Genomic DNA, 19,314 nt, shown 5'->3' with positions numbered 1-19,314 from the left:
AACAAGCTGAACAAAAAGAATTATACATGCTGTATGCTTCTATTTATATAATGATCAAATATTCAATCAAAACTATAGTGACAGAAAGCAGAGCAGTAATTGCCAGAAGGAGGTAGATAGAGATGCCTTGGGAAGGGATTATAAGGTGGCATTGGAAACTTTTGGTGGTGGTGGACACATTTATCTCCTTGATTCTGTTGATAGTTTCTTAGGTGTGTGCATAGGTCAAGAGCTACCAAATTATACAATTTAAATATGTACAGTTTAATGCATGTCAAAAATAATCCTACATAGAGAGTAATTTAAAATGATGGGAAGTTGTCAAGACAGAAAATATGATAAATGCAAAAAAGGCATAAGACTGAACTTTCAGATACCCAATATTTAAATATCATATAAAAAAGGACAAGCTTACAAGCATTGCCTTGAAGAAGCCATGGGAGAGTGAAGAAGAAAAGAAACAAGTAAAGAGTTTTTCAAGAAAGAGGAAATGGTCAGAAGTGTCAAATTCAGCTAAGAAGTCAGCACAATAAGAATTTGTTATTCCACTGGATTTGGACAAATGGAGAACTTTTGAAGGCTTTGTAAGATTTGCTTTGTTGCAACCACATGGGTGGAAGTCATGCTGGAATGGAATGAGGACTAAGTTGGATGTGAGAAAACTTGTGACAGCTAAATAAACAAGTTTTTCAGGAAGATAGCTGTGAGGGTCAACAAGAGTAGCTGGAGAAGGAAATGGGAGGGTGTGTGCTGTGCTCTGTGTGTGTGTTAAGATGAGAGTACTTTTCTGTATGTTAAAATGTTGAATCAAGGTTCTATTAGAGAAAGAAAAGAGGGAAGTAGATAGGTAGAGTATCAATTCCTCCAAAAATGCATGGAAGAAGAGCTGATGCATAGTGTGATGGACGGCTCATATAGTAGGACTTCTATTTGCTCAGAGTAGTTCTCTCTCTGAATGGTTCCTGGCATATTTTCAGATTTCAAAACTATTTGTAGATAAATGAATTAAAATTGCAGAGAAAATATTTTTTAATTACTCCTACTCCATTTACCCAATCACCAAAAAGTTATATACAATCTTTTTATTACACCTGACCTCTCACATTAAACTTTGCCAATGTGCTATTATACCACAATTATTTTTTTCAATCTAGGATATTTTATGTTAATAAAGCCTTCAAAGATGTTGAGGGGCATGCCAGATTTATTTTGTACTTATTAGTAATCTTGACTATGAAGTTGCTGGGAGGATGGTAATAGGATTTGGATCCAAAGTAACATGTTTTGTAGAGACCAATAGAATTACATTTATAGTACAAAGCTTCCCAGGTCATTCTCCATTAAATCAGATATTTGGTCCTATTCCAGTCTTGATGAAGAAGGTGAAACAAGAATGATAAATTGTGAGACTATGGTTGGTTTTCTTTTGTTTTTGTTTGTCTGTTTTAGGTTTGTTAATTTGGGGGAGGCTGTCATCAAAAAACTCATTCAGACTTCTATTTGCAATAATTATTCAAATTATTTCAACAACCTTTCCATTGCGCTAATAACTTTAGGGAAATGACTATGTCAAATTTCATCTCAAAGAATAAACATTTCTTTGAGATAATAAATCAGGGATTAAATTTAGGCACAAAAATAATTTGGTAAGTGCTTTCACCAGAGTTAAAAAGTACTCCAAAGAGAGAGAAATCACCAAGTCTAGATTACATTGAGGGGGTGCTTTTAAGAGATGCTTTAGAAAATGATTTGCACTTAATTTCTGTTTGTGTACTACTCTGAATTAGAATTTTTGGTCTCAGCTATGAACAATTTGTATTTATAAGAAAAAAAATATCTTCTTAGATAGAAAGGTATTGATTTTATTTTAACCATAAGGTAACCTTGTGTCCCTGGAAAAGAATCACTTCCCACCTCAGATCTCTCTGGAACCCGACAATGAAGTGATAACTACTCCACATCAGCACTGAGAGGATTTCAAACAAAATGTAAAGTGCTCAGCATTTGACATACAGTGAGTGCTCAGTAGCCATGCTCAGTCTTCAAAGCCATGCTTCAGTCTTCATGCCTAGCCATGATGAAGAAACAAAAAATATTAAAGTCAAGTGTTAGTTATTGAGTTGGATAATGCAGTCATAAAGGGAAGCTAATGAAAATGTAGTCCTTAAGTGATCCATCAACCATTTATAATCCCCAGGGGCTGGGTATTTTTCTCCAGCGCTGAAACACAGAGACTTTTAACTTTAAAGGAAAGTTTAGTTTATCTGAAAGAGTGTTTCCAACTTTGGGAAGTCATCCATTTGGGTAACTTGGATTCACTTTGTACAATAATTTTGATATCTGTCATTTGTCCACCGGTTTGTTATTTTTGTAACTGCTAAGGACTTTTAGATATGATCTGGGAAATACATAGTTTGAATATGATATGATCCATTAATTGTGTATAAGTCTCATTTTCAAAAGCTCTCAGTGATTTTTTCCCCTTCTCTTTAGGCCCTATTCATGTAGTGGCAATTGCTACTGGCCAAAAATATAGGAGACCCAGTTGTAATAAAAAGGTCTTTATGATGAGCTGTGCACACTAGGCTGCACAAATATTGTGAGATTCCTTCTTACCATGAAAACTTTGAGAACATTGTCCTAAGCAAACAGAGTACAGTCCTCTTTAAATTTTTATTTTTGGCACAGAACCTTCTAAACTAGGCTGATTTAGATTTTTTTAGTTTATAAATCTTCCCTGACTTTTCTAAACAACACAAGCTCAGTGTGTGCCATTAGTGGCTTGTATCTTTTTCTTTCAAAATTTTCATAAATTTACTACCAAAATAAGTTCATAAATTGTGTTCATCTTTAGATGAATACATTCTATGATTCTTAGGAAAATAAAAATTTAGCACTTGGAACTTGAAATCTGAAGAATGTAGGGAAAATGTTAACTAACCCACCTGGGAAAAAGTACTTGAAATGAAAAACATCTGAATTTGCTAGAAGGTTGTTGTTTGTAATAAAAATGATTTTAGATTTAAAATGATAATTGCTTTCTAAAAAATCATAACAAAAAGCTAGAGGCATCAACTTTCTTAAAGACTTCAAACACTTTTTAATGAAAGCATGCTCTGAGCCTTGCTCCAAGCTAGGAGAAAATATAGTAGTTTTATGTGAGTTGAGAAATGAACATTAAATTGAACAAGTTTAAATAGTCAAATTATTTCTGATTAATCAACGTTTTTATATTTAAGAAAGCATTTCTGCCCCTAAATAAATAGCCTCATATAAATTGTACAAAACCTCAAAAATGTAAAATTAAAAACTACTTTGTTGATGTTTTCTATCTAGAGATGAGAAGATAATTATATCTGCAACATTTCACTAATACAGAGTTCTTTTTCCCCAAGATAAACATAGATGCCATGCTGTTGTCTGTCAAAGACCATTGGGATGAATAACCACTTACATAAAGGGATATCAAGATTTTGAGAGAATTGTGGGGGTCTTCCATATCATAAAAAATAAATAAGTTAAAATCTTTTCTTAGAAGCATAAGAATTAAAAACTATATGTGTATATGTGTATATATTTTTATATATATAGTTGACTTGAAAAACATGGTTTTGAACTGCATGAGTCCATTCATACATGGGCTTTTTCTTACCCATAAATACAACAGATTACTGTAAATGTATTTTCTCTTCCTTATGACTTTCTTAATAGCATTTTCTTTCCTCTAGCTTACCTTATTGTTAGAATACAATATACATTACATATATAAAAATATATGTTAATCGACTGTCAATATTACCAGTAAGGCTTATGATCAATAATGGGCTATTAGTAATTAAGTTTTTTGGGAGTCAAAGGTTATACGGGGATTTTTGACTATGCAGTTGCTGATGCCACTAAACTCTGAATTATTCAAGAGTTAGTTGTATAATGTGTGTGTGTGTGTGTGCGTGTGTGTGTGTATATATATATATATATATATACATATTTTTCTGTAAGCAAAATGCCCTATAGTAGAGTTAAAAATCTGTTAAATGGCTCATAGCAGTCCCATTTATCCTTTGACTAACTGGAGTAAGAAGTGGCAAGCTCTTTTGCCTTCTAAGTTGACTGCCTGAAGTGGTCTTTCTGAGTGTAAAGGAGAATAAATAAGTTCCATATCTTTGCCTAATATAAATTTGCCCAAGTCTGGAAAATATGACTCTGTAATATGTGACATATAAACAAGATAATAAATCATGTATTTTAGATATAAGCCAAATTTAATAATCATGAACTCTGATCTTCTAATTTTATAGATAAGAAAACTAAGATGCCAAAGTTGTTAGTGGTTTGCTATAGTTATACCAGCAATTAATAAAAGAGGTCAGAGTTCAAACACTTAATTTAATATTCTTTTTCTCCATGCTTTATTATTACTATTTTTTGGTTAATCTGTGAGGATTTATAGTTCCAAAGAGCATCAATTAAGTAGGATTCCCTCACCCCTAATAAAAGTTGCCACAAGTCATCACTAAAATTTTCCAAGAAAAAGTAGAAACAATAACACAGAAAATCAGAATTTCACAAGACATAATGCCAGAATCTAGGAAGAACTGGCTTTAGTTATAATATATGCAAAACTAGATTGAGAAAGAAAAACCTTCAGTTGACATTTATGATATATCTTAAATACTAAAAAATGATAATGCTTCATACATTCTCATACCTTTGTTTCCTTAATAAGGGATTCTACTAATTAGAAAACTAAGTATCCAGACTTTTTGTTCTTAAGTACAGAATGTAAAACTAGCATAGTACTTGTCCCTCACCCTTTTTCTGCCTTCTCCACATCTAAACCCCCAATTAACTGACATCTTTAAAGACACTACCAATTGTATAATATTGAATAGAAAACATAGAGAAGACAACGTTATGATCAATATTCTGTAAGAAGTTATCTTCACTGGCAAAACACTGTGAAAATAAAAAATAAAATACAATAACATAACCTAGCATAGACTAGACTGACATTAGTATTGGATGAGTATGATAGCTTTTCATGTTCCAAATGAGGTAGGCTTAGAAAGAAACATTGACCTATTAGAACTAACTTGCATTGGATGAATTCTTACCCCAAAATGGGCATTACTCATACATGTCAATTTGGCATCTAGTTGTAAATCTACAATCAAACAAGTGACAGAGGATGGATCAAGTGCAATGCAATTACAAGTTAACTTCATTTGGGTATAAGCAGAAAAGAAAAAGTGATGTGACATTTATAAATAAATTTTGTAAAACAAAAGACAGGGAATAGGATGCAGAAGGCTTATAGAAAAACTATACCTTTGAAAGTGATCTGCTACACAATCCAGAAATAAATATCACAAAAAGTTTGGGATCCAATATAGATGATAAAAAATCATAAACTGAAGAAATATGAGCACACAGACAGAAAAAGAGGACAGGATAGATTGAAAGGGAGATGGAAGACATGAAAAAGGATGGGACAATGGAAGATAACAAAATTGATACATGCTGGAAGATATAAACAACATAACAGATGGTGTAGAAAATTGAATCTGTATAATAGAAGGCAAATTTTATTTCTCCCAGATTTTAAAGAAAAAAATTAAGTTATATTTGGTAACTATCATATCATGCTACAAATAAAATCTCCATAAAAACATAAAAGGAAAATTTGTGCCACTCAAAATTTCCAAGAATGGCATTGTAAAACTAAAAATTAATAACTAACCATAAGACAAATCTAACTATATGGAAAACAAACCCAATCAGCTTGGGGAAGCCTAACAAAATACATGAGTCTTAACATTTGAGAAAGAAAATCAAAATTGTAACAAAGAAAATGATTATAATTAGAACTACAAATCAAACTTAGGAAATCCATCCAAAGCTTTACTTAGAGGAAAATTCATAGTCTTGAATGAATCTCATTATTAACAACTTATATGTCAGACAAAGGACAATTAAATTCATCAGGGGAAAATTAAGGGAAATAAATCAGAGAAACACATACTATTGAAAAGTCTAATATTTCTTTTATTCTAATATCTGTCTAAATATTTCCCAAATGTAATATTACTTTTTAAATGGTTGGGGACACTGTAATATCAGAAATTAAAATATCTGAGAAACTAACCCTATCACTATAAAAAAAATCCTTTACCTTCCAAATGAGAATTAACCACCATAATATAGCCTATTTGAGGCTCTAATCTCTCACTAGTAAGGGTTACATCCATCACATTGACTGTACAATTTGTGGCCATTTGTGATCTCACAGAATCCCTAAATCATACCTCACTGGCATGAAATTTCCTAAGAATCTACAAGCTTGTCTGCTGATGGGAGTATACTACTTGGCTAAAATAATTTCTTTTCGCCCACCAAACACATGATTAGCTCTTTCACACAAAAATATAGCAGTTTGTTTTCAAGTACTAAACCAAGGCATGTTTTGTTTTATCACAAGTCAAGGGGTACTCGAAAGCATTATAGAAAAATTCAAACCTTTCCTTTTATGAGCTTCAATTTTTTTTGGAGCTTAAATAACTGGTGTTAAATGCCAATTAACCCATGCTTTAATTGAGTCATGATCTTTTTTGTTTGTTTTGCAAATGACATATCTGATAAAGGTTTAGTATCCCAAATACATAAAGAACTTATACAACTCAACACCCGAATAACAAATAGTCCAATGAAAAATTGGGCAGAATATATGAATAGAGATTTCTCCAAGAAGAAATGCAGATGGCCAACAGACACATTAAAAGATATTCAAAATCACTCATCAGGGAAATGCAAATCAAAACTACAATGAGATATCACTTTATATCTGTCAAAACAGCTAAAATCAAAAACACAAAAAGCAAGTGTTAGAGAAGATGTGAAGAAATAGGAACCCTCTTGCATTGTTAATGGGAATGCAAATTGGTGCAGCCACTCTGGAAAACAGTATGGAAGATCCTCGAAAAGTTAAAGATGGAACTGTACCATGTTCCAGTAATTGCACTACTTAGTGTTTACCCAAAAATACGAAATATATATATATAGTATATATATACTATATATACTATATATATATATATATCTCATTCAGCCATAAAAAAGAATGAAATCTTGCCATTTGCAAAGACATGGATGGCTCTAGAGAGTATGATGTTAAGTGAAATAAACCAGAGAAAGACAGATGCCATTGATTTCACTCATATGTGGAATTAAGAAACAAAACAAACCAATCAAGGGAATAAAGGGAGAGAAACAAATCAAGAAACAGACTCTTAACTATACAGAACAAACTTCTGGTTACCAGAGGGGAGTGGGGTGGGGTAGGATGAGTGAAATAGGGATGGGAATTAAAGAGTACACTTATCATACTGAGTGCTCAGTAATGTATATAATTGTTAAATCATTATTTGTATACCTGAAATGAATATAACGCTGTATGTTAGATATACTGAAATTAGAGTAAAGCTTAATTTAAAAAACAGTATGATAGTAAATTTGAAAAAAAAAAAAAAGACACCTTCCTTTTAAAAAAAGGAAGAAAAAGAAAGGTCAATTGTGGATGGATTTTCATCCACCAAAGGACAACACACATTTTCTTAAGAGTGGTTAGGCTATTCTAGTTCCTAATAATCCTATAGGCTCTTCCCATGAGGTTTTGGAATATATTATGCAAATTAAAGTTAATCTCCAAATTGGCACAATTCTTTACACACGCTTATGTCTAACATATGTTAGAAAAATTGTCTAAATAAAGTTGATGAAAATGTGGGCATTTTACCAGCTAAAGGCAATGCTGATAGGTCTTAATTTACCTGGATATTATCCATATGTTTTGTAAATGTCATGTTCTTCTCAATACAAAAATTACATTGATTTCAAATTGTATAAGATTCTATAATAGGTTGACATTCTTTTTCTCTGGGACACACAAGATATAATAAGAAAATAACATTTTTCATCATCATCAAATCATCATTTTTCTTTTATTACTGGAAAAAAAGACACATATCACATTCCCTTTTCTCCATCACACCAATCAGAAAATCAAAACAAATAATAATTTGAAAACAATACAACTAATAGGATAGAGATCGCACAATGGGATAAAATAACGTGAAAGTTCACTATCGGGCAGCCCTGGTGGCTCAGTGGTTTAGCGCCGCCTTCAGCCCAGGGTGTGATCCTGGAGTTCCAGGATCCAGTCCCACATCAGGCTCCCTGAATGGAGCCTGCTTCTCCCTCTGCCTGTGTCTCTGCCTCTCTCTCTGTGTGTGTGTGTGTCTCTCATGAGTAAATAAAAATAAATAAAATCTTTAAAAAAAAGAAAGTTGCACTATCATTATTTTAATGAATATATTATTATTTATTCTTTACCAATCAAGGAAACCCCATGCCTTTGAAAATACTCTTTCATTGAGATCTTAGTTAAGCTTGTTTGAAAATATATTTTGAATTTAAAATACATTTATTTAAAGTAATATGGCAAAAAAGTACTAGGAAAATCAGTTTAAATCGAAAAGGAAAGGTGAGATGTTATTATAATATCGGTTTAAAAAAGTGTGGTAGACATTTATATGATCATCTGTATAGTATTCTTACTATTATTTTCATGATTTATCTTCCTCTCTCCATGATGCTGCCACACATATCCCCAACTACATTTCTACATTTCTACCATTTTCTTACATGAAAGTACTACCCTAAGCAAAGCTGTTCTGTTGATAGTTGACCACCAATAAGATGGAATCATTTGAACATCCCAAGCCTTTGACTCACAATTAGTCTATAATTGGGCACAAGATATAAATTGAACAACATTTTCTACTAATTGGTTTGCTTTTTGAACCATAGACATCATCAAGTCTTTCTCAATATGATTCTCTCTCTGTCTCTCTCTCTCTCCTGCTCATATACTGAAGATACCATGTGTGGACACAGAGAAAAGATGGCCATCTTCAAGCCAGGAAGAAAGGTCTCAGCAGAAATCAACTCCAGTGGCAACTTGATCTTGAATTTGCAGCCTCCAGACTCTGAAAAAATAAATTTCTGTTGTTTCAGCACCCAATCTATGGTATTTTGTTATGGCAACTGGAGTAGACTAATGCAGTACTTTTTTTTTTACTTCAAGAAAGATCCCCAAATTGTGTAAACTTAAAGTCCTACAAAACTTGGATCTGGTCTTGAAAGTGAAGGGATTCAGAACAAGTGTCCCTAAAAATGTGCCACTTTGGTTTGTGGACTGTTTTAAGCTGAATGCAATCAAGATCCAGCAGAGAGGCAGAGATATAGGCAGAGGGAGAAGCAGGCTCCCTGCAGGGACCCCAGTGCAGGACTCGATCCCAGGACCCAGGATCACACCCTGAACCAAAGCAGATACTCAACCACTGAGCCAACCAGGCACCCTCCTCATGTCAATTTAATTATTAGACCAACCAGAATAACTTTTTAAGAGTAAAGGAAAAATTTCCTCCCCAATAAGAGAAAAATTAAAAATAAGGAGAAAGCAGGGTGACAGGTGGGACATTGAGAAAATAATTCTAGTTTCTTTCCCCACCATCATCACTGAGACTGAAGCAGATTCACTATTTTTCCTCAGAAAATTATCAACATCAAATTTAATTCTAGGGAGCTTCAATCTTGGAGAATAAAGAGATTGGAATATTAGCTGAAGTTTTTGTTTCTATTTAACACAATAATCTTCAACAGAGAGGCTAGAGCTCAATAAATAATAAATAACATAATAATAAAATGGTTATATTAATAGTGTTGCATGAGCTCATTGTTTGTGATTGCAGTTCTCATTTTAGTCCCACAATAAACAGAGCTTGCATAGACAGGAATTCATATGATTAAACGTCCTACTTGCAAACATGAATATATTATGAAGTGTTAATGTGATACATTAATAAGTTATGTCATGTGGCATAGATTTTCTATGGGAATATGGAGAACATTTTCAGTGTCTTTTTTTTTTAATTCAAAACAATTGATTTTGACAAAGTCTGGGGGGGCAGTTAGAAGTTTTAGAGAAAATTGTTTCATACTACAGAGAGCCCAAGATAAAAGGCAGTCATTCTGGACTTCTGAAATACATCTGCATTTTTGGATCTCAAGCTGTGGTATTTAATCTATTTGCAGAATTCATTTATTCAGAAATCCCTAGTGACTCTTATCAGTTATCACATGTCAAACTAAACCCTTTTCCCTTTCTGCATGAAGAAAGCAGGTCACTGAAGACATAAAGTTCCTGTTCAGGAGATGGAAAGTTCTTATCCAGAGAAATTTTCCATTTTTATTATGTTATACATCATTACAGATAGCTACAACCTCAAATGATTTCCCAGTACATTATGTGGCTTATGGTAAAAAATGGAGCCTTCAAAGAATCCTAGTAGTCCTGGAATTAATCAAGAAACACTAGATCCTCTTGGGGGGCCTGGGTGGCTCAGTCAGTTAAGCAACTGATTTTGGCAAAGGTCATGTTCTCAGAGTCCTGGGATAAAGCATGCATCAAGCTCTGCACTCAGCAGGGTATCTGCTTCTCCCTCCGCCCTTCCCCAGTATGAGTGGGGCTCAAACTCTCTCTTTCTTTCAAATAAATAAACAAAATCTTGAAAAAAATAAACACAAAATCCTCTTAGTGTGTTATATGTCACAGGATCAGGACTCAATAAATATAATCAAATGACATCCTACATTTTCTAGGACTTCACAATATACTAGAGAACATCAAGACAAAAACGAATATTGTTACCCATTACATTGTGGTAATATAGACTTACACATTCCATGATAATAGATGGTAGCTACACTTGTGATGAGCATAGCATAACATATAGAATTGTCAAGTCCCTATGCTGTACACCTGAAAACAGCACAATATTGTGTATTGACTATACTTGAGTGACAAAAATAGGGCAAATATAATAGGAAAATGGATTTAGGGAAGAATTTGGATGAGCTGTTCCAAAGGTTATATAAAAGTTTGCTAAAAGGTTATATAAAAGTTTGCTATATGGGAATGAAGAATCAGGGAAGAGGACCCCACCACCTACAAAGATCTGAAGGTAAGAAGTACAGTAGTTTCAATCACTGAGCAAATATTTAATAAGAATCAATTATAGGGGAACCTGGGTGGTGCAGCTGGTTCAGTCTCAGACTCCAAGTCTGATCACGCTCAAGTCATGATCTCAGCGTCGTGAAATCGTGTCCTGTGTAAGGTTCCTTGCCCAAGGAAGTGTCTGCTTAAGACTGTTTCTGCTCCTCCCCTCTGCACTCTCTCTCTCTACAATAAATAAATAAATCTTTCTTTAAAAAAAAAAGAAGAAGCAATTAAACATCTGACATTACACAGAGACCTGAGAACACAAAGGGGAACACAACATAATCCTTCCGGTCATAATTTGATTGTCACTAAGGTACCATGTACCTTCCAATCTGCTACAATGATGATAGGTGCATTTTGACACATCAGATAATTTAGAATGTTTTGTTAAAATCCAAGAAGTAATATTTTTAATGTTTTTCTTACTAGATCTTATTCCAGAGTACAAGAGAATATGAACAAAAGGCACATTTTTCTCTTTTATGTCTTAAGATCTTCTTTCTCTATCAAAACAATCTTATTCCAAATCAGAATGACTGATGTCTGATTTTTCTTTAAGGTTGATAAACCAGGGCAGGCTCATGGGGCTCGGTTTTCGGAGCTAATGTAATTTTGTTTCCAATAACAACGTAGTTATTTCTCTTTGAAGAGCAAAGTTTTCATGCTAGAAGTAGTGATGTGGAGATTAAGGTGATATTGCACATGTCACAACAGACCCCAGTGAGAATACATTTTGGAAGAGAAAAAAGTAAAGGTGACAGTCAACTCAGGTATGCCAAATTGCCAGAGGCACTGAAACCACAGCAAAAATCGCTAGTGCTTTCTTTTCCTGATTTCATACACATTTTTTACATGAAGCAGATTGTGACTATTGTCAGCCGTCATAGAGTTGTTTTACTTAATACATCATTTTATAAGACACCATGTCATACAGGGTAGACATTTGTACGTTAGGTTTTCTCTGAGAGTTGTGTGAAAACCTTACACTCGTGTCAAAACAGGTAAAAATATATGATAGGATTCTTTCCATGTTTTAAGTAGGGGAAAGTGATTTTACACAGACCAAGATATTGTATGCTAGTTACTAATTTTGTTTAACTAAAAAAAATGGGATGCAAAAAAGAGAGTTGGTTTATTTAGTTTACCAGGGTTTGTCTTGCAAAAACAACTTACTCCTCTCTACTGTGTCATCCTAATCATATGATATTCACATTTCATGATATTGGAGTTTCATCCTATATATATATATATATTCATATTGCATAATATTGGAGTTTTATCCTATATATATATAATATTCACAATGCATGATATTGGGGTTAATGTATTTAACACTTTTCACTGTTTCATGGACATAATTGCTTGGGAGAACATAAAACTGACTCTATTATTTTTCTCTGTGATGAAGACTTGAGAAGTAACTTAGAGCTGGCAGCTGACATCATTGAAACCCAGCAGCCAGCCAACTCCACCAGGGTGATCGCTGCTTTCTCTTGACATTTTCCGTGTAGATGCCATTCCACTAGCAGGAGCTGTGCTGCCCATATGCTTTGAACTGAGGGGCTGTCAACATTCAAATGGTAAATAACAGCAAATTTGAGTGTTTGGAAGCTGGAAAATTCAGGTTGTGAAAGGCAGGCATTGACATCTGTTGAGCCAAACTGTTGGCCATGATGGAGAACACAGACCTGCAGTGAGTAAGGGCTCTGTGGGGCGGGCTAAATGATGGCTCAGAAATTTTCACACTACTTCTATACACCCAGGGAGAGAGAACAGGCAGCTGTTGGGATTACATTTTGACAACTCCGTCAACCAGAGAGTTTCAAGCACTGGCCATGCAATTGGGCCAAGTCACAGTTTTCACTGTTCCAGTTTCCAGTTGTATAGGAGTCAAGTGGATCATACTACTCTGTCAGAAAGCATTCTGGAGTAATCAGAATATAGATTATGTACACAAACATGACACAGTCTTAACATATGTGAGCCGATAACCATATGTGTGGTCCACACATTCACATGCTTTCCCTTAATTCTTTAATTTAATTCATGAGTCCAATGAGAATTATACATACCTATGTAGACAAGTGAATATTATAGATAATTACATAGACTTCGTAAGCTATTGTAAACTTCTAGAAAACTGGTTGTTTAGTGTATTTGTAGAATTCTGTCAATGGCAGACACTGTTATTATATTTTTTTTTGCCACAGTTTTACTTATTTTGTACAGCTTCTGTCTGTTTTTCTTTTCCAATTTGTTCTCAGGATTACACCAATCAAAATCTGTCTCAATTTTACTGCCCATATGAATTCGGTTTTACAACTAATGAGTCTTGTGGGGTCAAAGTCCACATTTTTTTAGAATCTTAATATGTTTCTGAATAAATAGTAAAATAAATCCTGTCTTATTGTTCCAAACATTGGTTTACTGGGACCAAATAATCAGCTCTCCTTTCCATATATTATCATGCTCAAAGCAGCCTTGCAGTTTCTCCCCAGATAATTTCACATAGCATAGCTTATGAGTGTACAATGCATTAGACGTAATAATATGATCTCTTGTATAAGGAACACCAAGGATGATTAATTTAATACAAAATTAGAATCCAGACAAATCTAGAATGGCTCTTTCACAGTAGGTGGGGAAAGACCCTTGAATTAGGCAGTCTAATCTGTATCCACCATCTCACTATAATCTCACTTCTCTCTCATTTCCCATGTTACCCATTCTCTTTTCTTTAATATTCAAAATGCTCTGCTTTACCCAAAGAAAAAGAGAAAAATCTCTGTCGCCTTTAGTTTCAAATTCATTCTTAAGAGTCTGTGATCATAAGTTCTAAAATGTATGGTAATGGCCATCTTCTATAAAATAGTTCTGTATCTTTACAGTTCAGCATCTCTCTTGCCATTTAAAATTCTTGTAACTCAATTGAAGTAAATCGCAGGAAGTTGATATGTATCACTTTACCTCATTACACCTTTTAAGAAGAGAAAGTGAAAATAATTGCACAAAGACTATGCTGTTCATTGATTTCATAGGATCTCTAATCCATTTTTGTAACAATCGCCTCCCTCACATTTCAGTGCATGTTTTGTATGCCACTGGAGCAGTGAGAAGATTACATTTAGAATTCGGCAAACTTTAGACAATAAAAAAGCGGTAGGATTGGTTCCCAGTTGTTTTTCAGTTTCTTCCAATTTATCACAAAAAGGAATTTCAATCTCTTCAGTCTTATGAAAAGGTCTCTGCCAGATATGTTTGTTTGATATATAACTAGCAATCTGTAAAAAGTTCAGAATATAGAGCAGTTTGCAAAGAATAAACTTGGAAAACTGAAATACAGTGTGCATCGTGTTTAAAAGTATTAACAAAAAACCAGCTTTGACCGATAAATAAGTGGTTTCTTTTGGATGTTTTGTACTTGTGATTCCCATGGGTCTGTCTGGGCACCTGACAATCTCACCAGCCTTTCTCAGCAGTAGCCGGTGATCTCGTTTTGCTTCCAGGGGTACAGTAATGTAACTGGCTCCCCTCAGACTGGGCCTGTTCTCAGAGACACAGAGTGACAGCCTAAACCACGTCTGCTGTGTCACCCAGTAGTTTAGGACAAAGTGCTCTAGAGGCTAAGCCTGAGCAAGTCAGTGTCATCTGCTTTGTCTCTGTAGACGCAAGACCCAGCAGGATCCGTAAGCGAGGTTTGGAAAAATATTTTGAACATCCCCTCTCCAAAGTTAAAAGTCACACTAGATTGTGTGTGTGTGTGTTGTTGTTTTTTTTTTAAGATTCTTATTTATTCATTCATGAGAGACACAGAGAGAGAGAGAGGCAGAGACACTGGCAGAGGGAGAAGCAGGCTCCATGCGGGAAGCCCTAAGTGGGGCTCGATCCCGGGACTCTTGGTTCACGCCCTCCGAGGAAGGCAGGCGCTTAACCACTGAGCCATCCAGGGATCCCTAGATTGTGTATTTTTTTAAATCAAGGTTTAGCATCAGCGTGGAACATGGAGAACAGCATGCACGCCAGAGTGTCTGCCCAATAACAAATCACAGTTCTCGCCCTCATTTGGTTCTGAAAGCTTAGAACCAAGTTACTTAACCTTGCATGACTTAGTTTTGTCATCTGTAAAATGAGACTAGTAAAAGCACCTACCTCATAGGACTATTGTAAAGATTACGTGGCTTGCATATGCCAAGCCCTCTGTCAGTGCCTACCACGTTCCAACTACTCACATGGTAGCTATTACTACAACAAGCAATGATTATGCCATTTGTTCTATAGTATATGGAATCATACTTCTCATGAGTTCTTTGAGGGTGAAACCTTGTGTATGAGAAGCAGAGCAAGCAATGCTACCAGCTTATCTAACTCTGCCTTCATTGGGATGGCAGTTACTCAGCATGCCATCCCCTACTAAATGATTTCCAATCAATCACACATTATTGCACATCACTTTGCATCAGTCAGTAAGGACAATTCTCATTTTGAGAAGAAGCTAAGGGGTGAAGTCAATTACAGTTGCTTCATAGTTTCTGATTGCATATTCTCTATAAATATTGTAGGTATATAAGTCATACTGTCACATAAAACTATAAGTAATTAGAATTAAAGTTGTTACATCCTAGAAGAATGATGTAGAAACAATTACTTAACAACACTAAAAATAGATGGTTTTGTGCATACAAATTTACAGTTTAAGACAAAGTCAAAAAGCACTGGACTTTAGATGAATAAAAATAAAAGAGACTACATTGAAGAAATAGCTAAAATAATCATCACAGCATCCAGAAAATGTGTTGTGTTTGGTTTTTGTTGTTGTTGTTTTCATAGACTTTATTTGTTAGAGCAATTTTAGATTTGCAGATGGTACAGAGTTCCTTTAAAAAAAAGACTTATTTATTTATTTGAGCAAGAGAAAGCATGGTGGGGGAGGGGTAGAGAGAGAGTGAGAGAGAAAATATGAAGCAGACTGAGTGCAGGCCCCAACATGGGACTTGATCTCATGACCCTGAGATCATGACCTGCACCAAAATCAAGAGTCAGACACTCAAGAGACTGAGCCACCCAGACACTCCTAGAGACTTCTTATTCACCTCCCTTCCTGCCCTTCTGCACACAGTATCCACCATTATTAAAATCTTGCCTTAGTATGGTAAGATTGCTGAATTAATATTGATACTTTTTGTGATATATTAGAGTTCACTCTTTGTTTTGTACAGTTGTATGGGTTTTGACAAATGCATCATGTCACTTGTCTATTATTAGAATACCACACAGAACAATTTTAATGCCCTGAAAATCCCCTGAATTTCACCTATGCATCCCTCTCTTCCTCCCCTATAACTTCTATCAATCACTGATCTTTTTACTCTTTCCATAATTTTGCCTTTTCCAGAATATTATTTTGTTAAAATCATACAGTATATAACTTTTTCAATCTGCTTCTCTCACTTAGTAATGTGCATTTAAGATTTATTTGTGTCTTTTCATGGTTTGATAGTTCTTTCCTTTTAGCACTATGTAGTGTGACATTGTATGGATGTACCATGGTTCATTTAACCATCATGGTAGCTTCCACATTTTGGTAGTAATGAATAAACCTGCTTAAACATAATATATTTTCAATGCAGTTGAGTAAATGCTTAGGAGTATGATTGCTAAGTTGTATGTTAAGACTACCAACAAGCTATCTTGCAAAGTGGCTGTATCACTTGAATTCAAGTTCTTGTTGCTCTACATTTTTGCCAGCATTTTGTTTTGTAAGTGCTTTGGATTTTGATAATTCCGATAGATGTGTAGTGATAGCTCATTCTTTTAATTTACAATTCCCTGATGAAAACTGACATTGAGTACTTTTTCATATGTTTACTTGTTACCCATATATTTTTGGTGGTTTCTGTCCAGAAATATTGCCCATTTTAAAAATAGGATTTGTTTTGTGTTTTAGTGTTGAATTTTAAGAGTACTTTGTATATTTTGGATACAAGTCCTTTATCAGATACGTGTTTTTAAAATATCTTCTCCTAGTCTGTGTCTTGCCCATTCTTTTAAAAACATCTTTTGCAAAATAGAATTTTTAATTTTAATTCTTCACATTGGAGAAATAGTGGAAGTAATAATTATAGCATCAAAAAGGTGAAGTATCAATTACTTTTAATAAGTTTATAGAGAATTATTTCTGAGTTCCTATGAAGGTAACAGCATGAAAGTTGTCAGTGACAAGGGTCCAGGAAAATTATGTGAAAACTTGATGAATAATTCTAGAAATAAAAAAAAAAATTCTAGAAATACTTTCAGGAGCACTAAAAACGATGAAAGGATTTCAACAAGAGAATTTAAAGTGTGCTTTGGAAAATATGCATAAACTTTCAAAAAAAAAGTTCAAAACGTAATACGTATGTACATATCAATGTCAACCAAGGGCTTCACTGGGATTTAAAGATGATACGTGATTTGGGATTACAATCTACCCTCTAAAGCCAAATGACAGATTAGTCTCATCTTACATACTGAGTCCAGAGGATTGGTGGTAGCTGTGTGGAAAGCAGTCATTGATGGAGCAATGCTGTGTCTGCTGTGGAATACCCAGTGTTCAATGCCTAACCCTCAACTGTATCCATGAAAGGAACATCTCCTATATAAGACCAATTTTTTACTAGATGTGATAGAAGTGAGGCAATGCACCATAAACTGAATGGCAATTCCTTTCTTCTCTACTTCATTTTCTGCATTATGAACCACATGAAAAGACAGGCTTAGTGGTAGCTCTTGCTTTGGTGGAGGCAGGGGGCCCGGTCCTTAGCAGATCCAAGCAGGAATCTATACAAGACTCAAGGCTAGGCTAGATGATATTCCCTTTCCTAATGAACCAGTAGCAAAAAAAAAAAAAAAAAAAATTTAAATACTTTCCCAAATATTATAGATGTTGAAGTCATGTCTCTACTTCTTAGCTGTTCCTCTAGGCCTCAGATAAGAGTTTTCAAAACAGAAGATAAAAGGACAAAAGCTAAATAAAAGCTATGCAGGATGGCTGAATGGCTGAGAAAGAACATTCTTTCCCAGTAAAATCAGAATAAAGAAGCTTGTAAGGTATCAAATGGTGACAAGTGTAGATAACTTCATGCCAAATACTTGATGAAAAGAAGGAAAATAATTATCGTCCAGCTTGTAAGTCCTTCAATTCTAAGCCAGAATCTCAGTCAAACTGATTAAGAAGGGCTGGCTATAGTTTTTTTTTTTTTTAATCTATGACTCATAATTAGTAATATTTTAAATTTGACAATTGTCTTTTCCCAGTGTTCAAGTACAAAATCTGAGACTTTGCGTATTTGTGAAGATGCACTTGTTTAACTGATTACAACATCATCCGAATATTGATCTGAAACCAAAGCAACAATCCTGTTGCTTAAGAGTGATGACAGCTTTCTTGCCAGATCAACAATAAAATGGCAGAACTGGTTAATTGTGCTCCTCCCTGCATTTCAACTTGAGCAAGTATCTAAATTTAGCAAATAAGCTGAATACAGGAATCTCCGAGCTTGTCAAAATATGATGGCAATTAAATTGACATCTCTTCTGCACCTCATTTTTAAAGGAATATATTTTTCAAGGCCTTGACAGTCAAAAACTATTTAGATTATTTATGACATTTCCAATGAGTTAGTAACATTTTTATTGCATTACATTTTGCATAATATAATTTGTCACTATTTCTTTATTAAGCTTGTTTTATATTCATAGTTGTCCCACAACACTATATTTTCCTCTTTGTCAGCCCACAACTTCATTATGAAGGATGAGGTTTTATCATTTCCCAGTGATGCAAATGTCTACAGTGAATAAGTGTCATTATGCAGGAACAGGAATTTAGTTTTCCTCCATTAACCAGGCAGGCTAATGACTCAACAAGTTTATAGCTTGCCACAAAATTTGATAGCTCAATGTGAGTTAGAGCAAATGAGAGTGACATGGATGTGAAGATTAGACAGTTGTACTTTTTTGGTGAGGGATGGATTTTCTAAATTTTCCTACACTGAGGCCCAGATTTCCATTGACTTAAGGAGAAGGGTTCCATTGAATTAAGGAGTAGGGTTCCATTGAATCAATGCATAGGGACCTCTCTTGACTTGTCTCCTGAGATAGGGTAACTTTGGTTCTCTGCTGCTAGCAGTTCCACAAGTCACATGTTATCTCTTCAT

General features: G+C 34.5%; 1 long non-coding RNA gene across 1 annotated transcript in view; it reads left to right on the top strand.

Moving 5' to 3' along the window:
• The window catches only part of LOC112678391 (uncharacterized), a 52,643-nt gene extending 43,564 nt beyond the window's left edge, over nt 1-9,079 (top strand). The window contains exon 2 of the long non-coding RNA XR_003147531.3: nt 8,934-9,079. This is a non-coding gene — a long non-coding RNA (uncharacterized LOC112678391). The remainder of the gene's footprint in view (nt 1-8,933) is intronic.
• Nucleotides 9,080-19,314: the final 10,235 nt, after the last annotated feature.

This window comes from Canis lupus, chromosome 29, assembly GCF_003254725.2.
Source record: "Canis lupus dingo isolate Sandy chromosome 29, ASM325472v2, whole genome shotgun sequence".
NCBI lineage: Eukaryota > Metazoa > Chordata > Mammalia > Carnivora > Canidae > Canis > Canis lupus.
This window is presented reverse-complemented; position numbering and strand designations above follow the sequence as displayed.